The sequence below is a fragment of the Dermochelys coriacea genome, chromosome 12 (assembly GCF_009764565.3).
Source record: "Dermochelys coriacea isolate rDerCor1 chromosome 12, rDerCor1.pri.v4, whole genome shotgun sequence".
Taxonomy (NCBI): domain Eukaryota; kingdom Metazoa; phylum Chordata; order Testudines; family Dermochelyidae; genus Dermochelys; species Dermochelys coriacea.
Genome location: NC_050079.1, coordinates 20,522,170 through 20,536,112, shown reverse-complemented (window position 1 = coordinate 20,536,112; position 13,943 = coordinate 20,522,170). Strand labels below are relative to the sequence as shown.

The 13,943-nt window shown below is 42.0% G+C and overlaps 1 long non-coding RNA gene across 1 annotated transcript; it reads right to left on the bottom strand.

Annotated features, from left to right (window-relative positions):
* Positions 1–887: 887 nt before the first annotated feature.
* Positions 888–13,070, bottom strand: LOC119840964. The gene is made up of 3 exons (XR_006275110.1): positions 12,179–13,070; positions 8,467–8,596; positions 888–4,384 (listed from the first exon to the last, which is right to left on the bottom strand). It is a non-coding gene; the product is annotated as an uncharacterized LOC119840964 (long non-coding RNA).
* Positions 13,071–13,943: the final 873 nt, after the last annotated feature.

Below are 13,943 nucleotides of genomic sequence, written 5' to 3'. Positions count from 1 at the left end.
AGTCAAGAATGCACTAGCCCTAGTTTTGACAAGCTTTATCCTTGGGTATGGTCTGCAATATTTTTGGACCCACCTCTACACCATGTTCTCTTTGAGGGAGATGGACCCTGTCTTTTTCAGAGGTTTATCAAGACCTTGAATTGGATCAGCTATTGATTGTGAAGACACTAGAGTATGAAGCCCTGGTGATATTCTTCTCTTGAGCAGAAGAAGTAGATAAAAATGGACCTTTGTAATTTGGTCTAGTTTCAGTTTCACTGTGCTTTCTATCATCGGTTACTATATTTTACCATTGAAGTTAATTACTTTAAGGGCAAAATTGTTCCTCCGTACGCAGCATTATCAGTTAATAGATTTTATAAAGAACAATGGGATTCATTTAGAGGAGAATTAAAAACCACATACCACAGCTTCTAATCCTAGACAGACAAGACTAATTTAGAAGTTAGAAATGAAGATTGAGGAAGCAGACCAAAAGAAAAAATCAAAAATTGCATTATGGGACATATCTGCTGAAATTCTTAAGCTAAGCAAGTCACTGTTTCCAAAGCTCAGTTGGCAGACAGAAGCCTGCTACAGTTAAGTACATAGCAAATAGAGAATATATTTAAAAAAAAAAAAAAGTACAGATGCATTAGTTGGAATCAGAGGAACATGAGACTAAAGAGTAGGGATTTTAATGGCAAATATCCAACAATGAAAAACTTACAAAAACTGCAGCTTCATTAGATTTGCCAGCTGAAGACAGACAACCAAAGGGACAGAATTAAGGAATCTGGTGGAAGCACTATGTTACCAGATGAACAAGAATTCATTAAAAGGAGTAATCTGCAAGCCAGTGAGAGCAGAAGCTGTGTGTGATACTATCTGTAACAGGCCACAAATAGCTGAACAAGTATTAGGGGAACCCCATAAACAGACTCCTTAGAGAGAACGTGTGCGTTTTGTTTATTATACAGCATTACAGTTACTACAAGCAGAAAGGAATTTAATACAAAAACAACTATACAGCTGTATTTTCATATGGTCATTAAAACAGTAATATGTTAAAAGGGCAAACCTAATGTAAACTTTGCATGTGTCTACTGAAGATCATGAGTGTTATTTTTTATTTAATTCTGAAGTGGAGTGATGTAAAAGTGAATTAAACCGCTAGCCAGTGGTGAGAATGGTTTTGAATAAATATGGCTGAGTAAGTCTCTGTGCTTGTATCATAAGTATTGTTTTTTAGGTAGGAACAAGTAGTTTATTCCACCCAGAACTTAAAGCGGTAAATTCAGTTTTCTTGATCTAACCCTATCATCCTCCACTCCCCCCCAAAACACACCCAGCAATTTCTTCTCTTGCCTGTAGGTCAATTGCTGCTCTGAATGTTGCATCAATTCAAGTTATAGTTTATAAATATCTTTTGGTATCTGTGTAAATCCCCAGCACTGGTTGCTTGTACTTGCTGATCTACAGAACAGGAAAGTTGAAGAGCAAGTCCTTTTGTTGCTCAATAGCAAACCTTGTTGAACAGCTAAGGGACAAAGGGACTCTTGTCCAGTTTGGCCAAATCAGAAAGAGGTCCTTCATCAGATTGGCCAAGAGTAGTCTGCAAAATATTTGCAAGAAGGACCCCTCCACTCAAACTGTACCTTGGACTCCAGAAAAATTCTAAATGTAGTTGGTATCGGGCCATTGAAACTATTCTCTTGGTCCAGAGAAGAAATCTAACGTTTTCATTCTTCCTCTGATGTCTTTACTTATGCATCTTGTGTGCTGTGGCCCCACGTAAACTGCAGGTCTTTCATATTCCTACTTATATTTCCAGAGAGTGCCCTTGCTTAAAGTATCAACTAAGTGAATAGTTGCCAAATTTTAATTTTTACAGCTTCAATTTTTTTTTTAAACAAAATTTAAAAGTGTTTACATGTCTTTAAGCATCCCACTACTGCAACCTTAACATAAAAAAAAAGTTAAAAGTGGAGAAGGAGTTTACTTGTCAAAGATATAGATCTTCAGAGTGATGCATCTTACTTATTGCAGCTCATGAAAAGAGCTCTGCTGTATATCATTAAGAAGCACTATTCTGAACAGCTTTTACTGGCTTGCCACCCATATGGACCCCAAAAGTAGAAGTCTCTCTGGCACAGAGTTCAAGCAAAAATGATGTCAATTTTACAGTTAACAGGGTTTCCCCAGTCCATCTAAACATTTCATCTTAATGAAGGAATAGTACTATTTCCATAAGGATTTCCCCCGATGCTTAAAACATAACTACAGTGCATTTCACAGAAGACATGGTAGGGAGAGGATCTCTCAATACCACCAGATGCCTTGTGATACCATTTTTGTTCTGCTAATGAGATCTTATGCTTGCAAAAATCTGTCTGATAAGTAGAATAAGCTTGCTTATCCTTTGTTTTAAGGATATGTATTTGCTTGAGGAATTCACAGCTCATGAACATTTACATTTCTCAGCACCCACCCTTCCATCTTCCTGGCTGTGGACAAGGTATTTTAAAAAAAACCACCCACACACACCCCTCCACCACACACAGCCCTGTTTGAGGATCTAGGGGGTGGCCAGCCCTCTGTCCACCTGAAATGACACAATGGTACAATGAAAAAACCCAAGAAAATGGAAGTTATACAAACATTCACTGTGATAGTGAAGAACGTGAAGGATGACACTGCCAACAGCATGATTTTGCCACCAATCTCCCCCCTGATTAATAGCACTATATTTACTTGCATAGCCCCATCAAAGTATTTGGGACTAATCACCTGAGGAAGGTGCTGCTCCACAAATGTATCACAGAATTGGTACTTAATTTGATAATTATGTTATTGTGGGGGGAGGAAGAGGGGTGAACAAAAAAATATTTGATGCGCTAAAAACCACAATGGGACCTGTGATATAAAGGCGGTAGTTAGTAGTGCCGTTATTCACAAATTTTTCTACACCTGACTATTGGTAGAATGGCAGCTATTTTCATTTTCCAACTAAAATATTGACTTGCAATCCCACTGCAGCCAGAAAATCCGAGCAGTAGATGCAGCATGAAACAAATGTCTTGCAGAAAGTATTTTTGAATATCTGGCATCCATTTAAAGATTGAATAGCAGAATAAAATATCAGTAGACTCCCATATCAACCAGATCAGCAGTGCTGAATGGTAGGGAATGCTTCACTGAGAGGAGTGTCTCACTGTCTGCTTATCTCTGCTACTCATCTTTTACAGCCTCTATTGGTAATGGAAAAAATTGCAGCATCACCGCAAAACAGCCACATAAGAATATTTATTCATCATGATTAGCGCTGCTGGCCATTACTCATCAAGCAACATGCACCAAACTTAAAAGTTATTCATTCTGCCCGTCTATGACATTCAAAATGTTTCTACTTATGAACCATGGGCCTAATCTTGTTAAGGGCTGATCAGCCACTGAAATTAAGGGGGGCTCCCAGTCTCCCCTGACTGTCTGGGAATGTAAGAAGCCATCTCTGAGGCTGGCCAGCTCCCTGCAAGAGATATGCCTAGCTCCCTGGGGTCGGGGGGTGTCAAAGGAGCTCAGCACTTCTCACGAGCAGAGGCCCTGTAACTAAGACACTGACATGAGGGTGCGTGAAGGCAAACTGCATGTACTTAGTGAAAGTCTCAGGTCACAACACTTTTTTTAAAAAACAAAATTTCAATTTGTGATTGTTCAGCATAACATTCAATTACTCAAAAAAGTCAAAGATTCAGAAATACAGATCTTAACATGAGTGTGTTGTTTAAATTAAATACTGTTCATACAACTAAAGCTGAAGTCTTCTTGGATAATGGCATTCAAGTTCTTCCTCAAAGACATCCAGGTGCCATTCTGAAGTCAAGTCACAGGACAGAAGACTAAGTTACTTACTCTCTCCTCCTCCCCCCAAATGGGCCATGCTTATCCTTCAAGTGTGACAGAGTTCTTTTCAAACAAGAACAGGAATTCTCAAAGCTGCAATTGATGCTCCAAGGAACAAGACCACTGAACATTCCAAAACTACATGGGAAAACTTCCTTTAATTCCTTGGCAGGACCTAGAGCTTCTTCAAATTCTTTACAATTTCTTTTTTTTTGGTGGCTTAAATACAGCCATTTCAACTTTCATCATCTTCTCAATATCTAATCCAAGAATTTCAGCAGAAGCATACTTTGCATTTTTCAGAATGGTTTCTAGAGCATCCTTGAATTTTGGATCTTGTCCTGCAGTAAACTTCAGGAATCTTCATCAGCTTACTTATGAGTTGTTCAGCGTAAGATCTACATCCTTGAAGGTTATGCTACCTTGATCTCCTCTCAGAGGTAACTCATTTATCATCGCCAACTAGTGAATTTCTGTTCAGGTGTTGAAGTAGTACCGGTTTCTTTCAATTTGTGAGGACGATACCAAAGCAGCAATTGTAGGATATGAAAAAGTAAATGACAAAGTATAATCAAATGTATAATTCATTGATATTGAGCAAACAAATAAAATTAGTAAAATTGTATTGTGGATCTACCACATCAAGTTTTGGAGCTTTCCTCAAGATAAGGGATTTAAAGTTTATAGGTGCTGAAGAGCCTATTTTTAAAAGTCTCCTACCACTTGGCATAGTGACTCATGGTTATTCAGGCTGGGAAAGTTTCCTCCTCTTAGTTTTCGATGACTAGGGTTCTCTTTTCAGTTTCAGGTTGTTTCGATGTTTTTCCATTAATGTTAGTGGTTCATCATTGTCTTCTTTTGGGTTGTGCAATGATAGGTACTTGGAGCTAGCTTCATTGTCCAGTTGGGGAAGTGACCCCTCCCAGCCTAATTGCTACAGGGACATGAAGCACAGTGGAGCGGAACGTTGCAGCACAAATTAGGAGCCTGATTTTATATACACATACATAAGTTTGTAACCACTGGTTGTGTATATTTCTCATAATAACCATCAGGTTCAGAACATTAAAAGTTTCCATAAGAAACCTTGCTTGAAATACTTACACACTATACCATTGTATACAAACTGTTGATTCAATTGCATATTCTTTGGGGTTCAGACCCCCTGTTCTCCTCTTGGAGTATCTGGACCCTGATTTACATTTCTGTGACAATCCAGCAAAGTTACCTCTAGCTTCTCTTTTCTTTGCTGCAGTCTAATCAGCCATTGTATTAAAGTGGACTAAGCAGTTTTCATGTTTGATTAAAAACTTTTGCCTTGACAGTAAATTTTTTCCAATTGCAAAATCCAAATTTGCTAAAAGGTATATCCCATTCCACTGGGAGTGCAGACATCAGACAAGGAAAACAAAAAGCCTCAGCAGCTTTAACAGGGATTTAGAGTACTATCTATGTTGCTGTCAGTCTAGGAGTTTCCCTGACTGTGCAGTGGTGTCAGTCCCTGGAGCCTGGACAGTCCACCAAAAGTTTCTTCTGAGCTCTAGACGATCATTCCAGCCCTAGTCAGCCCATCCACGTTCTCCTCTCCCTCAGTTCAAAAGGAACTCTTCTCCCCGCCAAACAGGTAGGTGGAGTCTGGCCTCAAACTCCAGCATAGAATCCTGTGCCCCAACTTTGTAAGCCTCTCTACAGCTGCTTTCTTACCAGGTTTATACATCTTTGCATTATGTTATTTAATAAATCGCCACACTCCACTTAGCTGAAACCATGTCAGTAACGACCACCCCACAGGTCCTCACTGGCAAGGAGGATGGGAAGACCAGCAGGAGGGGACAGAGTATGCTGGAAACAAAGGGAGGAAGGGATTTTAGGCCAATTTCAAGGGGGTGGAGCTGGAAACCTAGCAAAAACACTAAAAGCCTCCCATAAAGCAGTCTACACCCCTACACATTCCCGAGCAACTAAGCAAGGAGCAGTTCCCTCCATGGCACACAGAGGTCCTTCTGCATTCCCCAGCGAGCCTGCCTCCTGAAGAATGTGCTGCAGCAAGCCTCCTCACCCTTGACAGCAATGCTCTATACCCTCAGTGCCTTCTACTGAGCTTATGGGGTTGTAGCACATGTAGACATATCTAAGCTAGCTTTGATTTGAAGATCAAAGCTAGCTTGAGCAGTAATAACAAAGCCGTGGCAGCACATGTGGCTGCATGGACTAGCACTACTAGTCCAGGACCCTGGGTACATACTCAAAGGGCCACAGCTCATGCTACCACAGCCTCATTACTACTGCTACTCAAATTAGTTTTGAAGAGCTAGATCAGTGATACTCAGACTAGGGTGACCACCCATCCTGAATAGGGCAGGACAGTCCCAAACTCCAGAGTTCAAGTCCCAGTCCTGGGCTGAATGATTCTGGAGAGCATTTGTCCCTGAGGCATCTCTCTGTGCCTGCCTGAGGCTCAGGGCTGGTGCCAGCCTCTTCCAGTGGGGGGAGGAGCACTGCTGAGGTAGCTTTAGCCACCCCTTGCCATGAGGTGCTGACCCTGCTCTTCTCCCACCCCATCTTGGCCAGGCTATGGCAAGAGCTACCCAGGGAGCATAGGCTGCTGTGGGGAGCCCCAGACCCTTCACCTGCCTTGGTCATTGTGCCCCAGGGGGTGGGTACTGCTCTCGGACACCCTGGCCCACCGCCTAGGGCGGGTGAAGGGTCTCGGGCTCCACAAGCAGCTCTTACCAAAGCCCAGCTGTGGCTTCTGGCCTGGCTAGGTGGGGGGCGGAGCTCCTGCACGTGTCCCACTTTTGTCTTTTGAAAAGGTGGTCATCCTAACTCAGACTGAGGCTCAGGAGCAGCTCTTTGAGTTGCCTGGGCTCTTCGGAGCACATATTAAAACACTGGTTGATTTAATTAACCACCAATCAGGATGTTTTTACTATGTTAACCAAGTTAGTTATTAACTTGGTCATAAGAATTATATATAAAAAAAAGTTAAATATTCCCCATCACAGGGTTTAAATGTGACTAGTATTACAGTAAGAGAAAAAAATGAATTCACCCTCTTGTGGCTGTTTTGGGTAATGTTGATTGCTAATTAGGCTCCTGAACCACTGATGTCTGAGTATTGCTCAGCTAGAGCAAAGCTTCCATGGGTACACCTACAGGTGCTGCAATCACACATCCCGACTGCAGTGTAGACATACCCTGAGAAGCTACAGCTGCTTCATTCAGCTGTAATCCATCTGTGGCTTTCCTTTGGAAATCTGCACTGTTGGGTTATAACCCCAAGTTTTTATTGACTTGGATCAAATCCTAAAAGGTTATAAGCACCTGCAACTGCCAAAGATTTTCGTCAGAGTTGGGGTGCTCAGTACACCCCAGCATTGGGCCAGGAGATTGACTAAAAGAGAGTCAACCTTTTTCCTCAGCATCCATGTACTAGCCTTTGGAGAGTTTTTTTTTTTTTGCTCCCAGACAGAAGCCCTTATGAACAGTAATTTGTTTGGGCCACATTCTGGCTAGGCCCAGAGCCAGGTGAATAACGGGGTGGGTGTGGCAGAGCAAGGAGCATGAGACACACATAGGCTTGTATGTGGCATCGTCTCCAAGAGTGGTGCAGCAGGCATAACCTTGTGCTCTGCCTTTGAGGAATACTCAGATATCAAGCTGCTTATGTAGAGCTCAATGGTGCCTTGTAGGCCTGCAGCAAGAGGCAGCTCAGAGCCGTACCATGCCAAGGGAAGCACCAGAAGGCATTCTGCCTCTGGGAAAAAATGCCTCTGGGTGTTCACAGGATACACTGTTGTATCTGCCCTGCACAGAACCCTGCAAGGAGATGTCTTATGCTCTTTATCTTTGCTGATTTTTTTATGAATTTTTTCTGAGTTCCCTCTATTTTGTCAGTGTCTGGTACGGAGATGCCCAGAAGCAAGTACATTATTCTGAGTGAGCTCTCACCAGAGCCACATGGAGAAAGTTACTTTCCTTCTGTACATAGTCTCTTTGCATCCAGTCCAGAGACTGACTTCTTTTGATTTTTTTTGGACCATGACACAATCGCTGTTATTCTTAGGGCTCCTACAGCATTAGTGCTTTCCAAGCTTCTCCTGCTTGAGTTTCAGGTGGTTTCCCCACAAATAAATTAAGTTTGCATTTCTGCCCCCAAGAAGGAATTCGTTTTGCTATTTTCTGCCCGTACTTCTAACCCCTCTGCAGCTCTTTGGACGATCTCAGCCCTCATTAATGAAAACGTGCCAGCAATATTGATAAAGAGTTAATACTAATTTGTTCTTTACACCAATTAATTATTACAGTAACTCTTCACTTAATATTGTAGTTCTGTTCCTGAAAAATGCGACTACGTGAAACTATGTTAAGCAAATCCAATTTCTCCATAAGAATTAATGCAAGTGGGGGGGTTAGGTTCCAGGGAAATTTTTTTCACCAGACAAAAAGTGTGTCTATGTATATACACACACAAAGTTTTAAACAATTTAATACTGTATATAGCAATGATGATTGTGAAGCTTGGTTGAAGTGGTGAAGTTAGAGGGTAGAAGAGGGTAGAATATTTCCCAGGAAATAACTTACTGCTAAATGATGAACTTTCAGCTGAGCCCTCAAGGATTAACACATTGTTGTTAATGTAGCCTCACACTCTACAAGGCAGCACGAATGGAGGGAGCGGAGACAGCATGGCAGACAGAGACAGATCCGCACCCTGTGTGTGAGAGAGAGATGCACATTACCCCTTTAAGTACACTGACACCACTCTAGGTACATTGCCTTTTTAATCAGATCAGGAAGTTGAGACAGCAGCTGTGGCCAGCAAGCTCCCTCTGTCCTGAGCCCTGTTATGTGGTAAGCAGGGTGCAGGAGCAGGGGGACACAGACACTAGCCCCCCCTCTTTTCCTCCCCCACAGCAAGCAGAAGGCTCTGGGGAGTAGCTCCAAGGCAGAGGGCAGGAGCAGCACATGGCGGTGGGGGGGAGGGACAGCTGAACTGCCCGCAATTGATAGTTTGCTGGGTGGCTGCTGCACAGGGAACTTAGGGGAGCGGGCAGCTGATGGGAGGGCTGGTGGTCCACTCCGATTCCAAGCCCCCACCAGCTCGCTGCAACGGGCTGCTCTTCCTGTAAGCAGTGAACAAAGCAGGTGGCTGCCAAACAACGTTATAAGGGAGCATTGCACAACTTTAAATGAGCATGTTCCCTAACTGACCAGCAATGTAACAACATTAACTGGGATGACTTTAAGTGAGAAGTTGCTGTATGTTGACTAAGACACTGACTCTGCAACCACTTATATGCATCAAACTGAGTCATGCATTGAACTACTTGCATGCTTTAAGTGGAGCACATGCACAGGTGCTATCACAGGTTCCACTCATCACAGTGGCCCCTCCTGCTGGTTGACCTGGGGATTAGCTCTGCCAGTTGTTGCACCCTCTGCAGGTGGTGCCTCTCCTATCCTCCTCTCACCCTGTGGTCCTGACTCACTCCAGGAACCACAACGTCTTCGTCACGACGACTGTTCCCTTCAACCACTAACTTCATAATTTTATCCAAACCCCCCTCCCCCCCCCAAAAAAGCCACCCACAGACAATTCCCATTTTCCAAACCATTTTTCCCCTTAGGCAAACATTGGGCTAATGCATAAATAAAAAAATTATATTTAAAGAGCTCTCTCTCTCTGTTAAAGTCAGACCTTTTCCCAAAAGCATTATTTGGTAAACATCAGTTGCATCTGTCTCTTTTGCAAGAGGGCATATATGTTAAGAAATAAACATTCAAGTGATTGTTCCTGCAGCTTGCTATTTATTGTTAGAATACCGAGCAGTCTTCATGAACAACAGGAATTGATGTTCTTGTCAGCAGCAACAATATTTACAGAATATACCATTACATTAAGAAACAAATGGAAAGTAATGATTTGATGGCACTATTTAAAAAAAAAAAAAAAAAAAAAAAAAAAAAAAAGAGAGACCGTCTCGCTCTACTAAAGCCTGCTCACCTTTTGTGGAGATTTGTATTCATAAAACCTTTTCCATCAGATATTCACTATTTAAATTGGTTATCTGCCAAAGTCTGCAAAAAACACTTTTGTGATATCAGAAGGAAACAAATAGAAAGCTATTACAAAATAAAACAAAAACTACAGAACACGTCCACCATTACAGTCTGCAAATTCTCCTCAGTGGGCAAAAAGTACAGGCAAGGGGGGGGGGGCGGGGAAGAACAGAGATAGATATGAGTTTTTAAAATAGCTGCAAAATGTGGGCGTTATCCTACTTTTATTGAAATCTGTCCATTTATCTTGGGAATTACTACAGTGCTCATCACTGTAGTACGCAAGTGCCAAATAGGATCATTAAATTCACATACAGTTGACAAGGGTTGCTAACTTTCTGATTTCCCCACCTCTTCTTTGAGGCCCCCCACTCACTACGTTCCCGCTCCTCTCTCTAGTGCTCACTCTCCCTCACCCTTGCTCATTTTCATCAGGGTGGGTGTGGAAGTAGGCGAGGGCTCCAAGTGGAGGTTCAGGCTCTGTGGGGAGGCCAGAAATGAGGGGTTCAGGGTGCAGGAAACAACTCCAGGCCTTTGAGCTGGACATGCCAGCTGCTTCTGGGAACCACGTGGAACCAGAGTAGGGAAGGAGCCTGCCTTAGCTCTGCTATGCTGCTGACTAGACTTTTAACGGCCTGCTCAGCGGTGCTGATTGGAGCCGCCACGATCCCTTTTTGACCGGGCGTTCTGATTGAAAACCAGATGCCTGGCAACCTGAGATGTGTCAGTGCTGCAAAACTCCTATTGATTTCAGTGACGTCTGGAGCAGATCTCATTTAAACAAACATCTCCATAGATTTCAAGACTGGAAATATTGTGCTTTACTGCTTCCCAAGACACTATTTAAAATATATTTACCTTCCTTTACAGTAATTCTGCCCCCTTTCATGAGCATAGAAATGATGAGTTTGATTTATAGCTCTGGGAACCGATAGAAGGCGATATCTTATTTATTTGGATTGAAACAAACACGGCTATCCCAGACACTCCTGCCATCAGTTAGAAATAAGATTTTTTTAAAAAAAATCATGACAGAATCCAAACAATCAAAGCACATTCCCCCACCTCTATACGAACACAAGGCAACAAGACATATCAAAACACACATACCCCGGTCAAATTCCCCTGAGAATCCCCATCCTTTTATATTTTAATCCTCCTCAAGTTGTCTGTTCAGAAAGATGCTGAAGGTCAACACATTTGAGCTATGCTGGATCAAGGGGATGAGACAGTAAATTTCAGAGATGAAAGGCTCTTTTGGCAATATATTTTGCCAGCAGTACCCTCTCTTCTAAGCCAAGGGAACTCCAGCTGCCTCATAAGAACAGGCTATTCTATTAGAGTTTTTCCACAAGATCTTTCCACTGATTTTCTGCAGAGGTAAAGTGTAAAAATGATAACATTTTGAAACTAATTAGTTAACCAATGATACAGACCAATTAACAGAAGTTACATGTGAGCCCAGTTGCCAAGATACATTTTTGCACGCCACCCCACCATAAAGCATTAAACATATGCAAGAGCAGAATAATACAGCTTAAGTAAATATCCGATAAAAGAACAAATCAGCTGATTCCAGAGCACCAAAAGGTAGTAATTTAGGGAAAAAGAGCTCTCTTTATAGGATTTATTGTGTGTTTACCAAACAGACCACATTTCATCAAACGAAACTCTCTTAAGCCAATGGCTGTGAATGTACATACGTAGAGAGGGGTTATGTTGTACAGCTACTCTGTTACTACAGTAATAAGGACCAGCCTGGATGGATGGAGAGACAGATTATGCATTTAACAAGTTTCCCTTTTACAAGAACATTTAGGGCAGCCAATTATACAAATGCAAAAAAACATTGTTTAGAGGAAACACTCTTCTCTAATCAGAAGAGAGTATTAAATCACATAGCTTTAGGGTGCATTTGGTAACTAGCAATCACTACTAGCAACCAAGAAAGGAAACAATAATGCAAGCATGTTTCAGCTGTCGTATACAGCAAGTAGTTCTGTTCTCCCATTTCAACATTCTTGTAGACAGGCTGCAGTTTGCTGAGCACCCCATCATGGCCAGAAGTTGCTTTGCAAGCAACCTGTCCTTGTTGATGCCCTTTTATCAGCCCCTTAAAAGTTCCACACCATCTCTCTTGTGGCTAATACCACCCCCACCTGAAGCAGGTTTAACAGCAAAAGTGATTCAAACAAACAATCAATACTATCCCCAAAATAAAGTCCACACTCACCCTAGGTTCTTCTCCCACACAGGGAGTTCTTCCTTCAGCCCAGTCTGCTCCACCCAAAGCTGCCAGTCCTAGTCCTTTGGGACAGGAGCTCAGCTCTCTGGCCACAGTTTCCTTATACTACCAGCAACACCCTATTCCCAGGCCTCTAGTCTTTTCTACTATGGCAGGCCACTCCCTCTATGGCTAGAGCCTTATGTTTCTAACTCTAGCTAATGCCCCCCCCCCCCCGGCTATAAGGATCTTTCCCACAGACACCTTGTTTACTTCCTGTAGTTTCCTGCACTTCACTCTATACTGCAGCCATCTGCTGCCCTTTGTAGGGAATTACCTGATCCAACCCAGGTGTGTCTGTTTAGTAATCAGGGTGGGCCAGCCACAGGCCCTCCAGCCCCTAAGCAATATGCCACCTGTTACAATTCCCCATTTCTTTCCACAAAACCCTGATCAAAAAAGAAGAAAATGGTACAGAGGGAGAAATGTTAAAGAAAAAAAAAACAGGAGAAAAAACCTGCAATGGGAATACAGACCAGAGTCAGCTAGCAAGCTGTGCTTCTGGAGACATGCAAACATTATAATGGAAAAGCAAAGGTTTAGGACATCAGTTTTGTACTATCACACAACTAAAGTACTATGCCTCTAGCGTAGACAGGTATTCAGAGAAGTATTTCCAAAACCAAGAGGAAACTGAATAGTTACCAACCAGATAGGGGTACTGTGAGAAATGGTTAGTTAAAGTTGGTCAAATGCTTTGAGATCCTCATATGAAAGATGCTTTGACTGCATAGCATTATATTATTAGTAAAAACATGATTTTTTTCTAAGTATGTAATGTCCAAGCTCAAAACTCTCTACCTTTCAGTGGACTGAACTTCCAGGGCTGGTTAAGCCACTGACTCAGAACTATTCAACATCTCTTCAAGAGCTCATGGAAATATTTAGTAAAAAGGTGGACTGTTATTCAAGGTGCTCTTCCTTCAATGAAGAAAAAAAACTATATTGCCATCCACTTGAAAGGTAAAATGATAGGAAAGTCAACAGACTGGGTAGTCAGTGTAAGAGGGGAAGGGATGGAAGAATAGACATTTTAATGGAAACATTAAAAAGTAACCATTTTATGATAAAATTAAAACCAAGAGACAAATTGGACTTAATTACAGATAACAAATATTGGCTGGAGGTGAAGGTTCATATTAGTTTACTTTTTCTGCGCAACTACTGACAAAAGTAATCAATTTAAATGTAATTCTACTCTGAAAGGGGAGTCTAAAAATGACATTGTGGGGTTCGGTGTTTACAGTCTCTCTGGGTTTCTTTAACAAATGGGCTCACTTAGGGCGGAAAAAAGTCTTTTTTACTTGTAATCTGCCAGCCTTGCAAACCCACCCTGAGATCTGAGAACCAAACTGGACTTTTTCTATATTGCACATCAGCAACTCAAACAGACATTCTGAAGGCCAGATTAAGTCCTTGATTACACCCAGGAAATAACATTATCTTGAAACCATGCCCTCAATGACCCCCCATGTAACCTCAAGGGCTTCAATGGGGTTGCCCAGATGTAAATGACTAAACTTAATAAACAATTCTGATATGATACTTACAAGAATTAGAATCCAGCTCCCTCTCTCTTAGCCGTGTTGGTGCTGAAGGGCTAACAGGAGTAAAAACAGTGCAAATTTAGTGTTGGCAATATAGTCTACAGCTCAGATTCAGAATATAAACAGGGAGCAGCTCCATGGAGTAATCAGGTGCCATTTTTACAGTC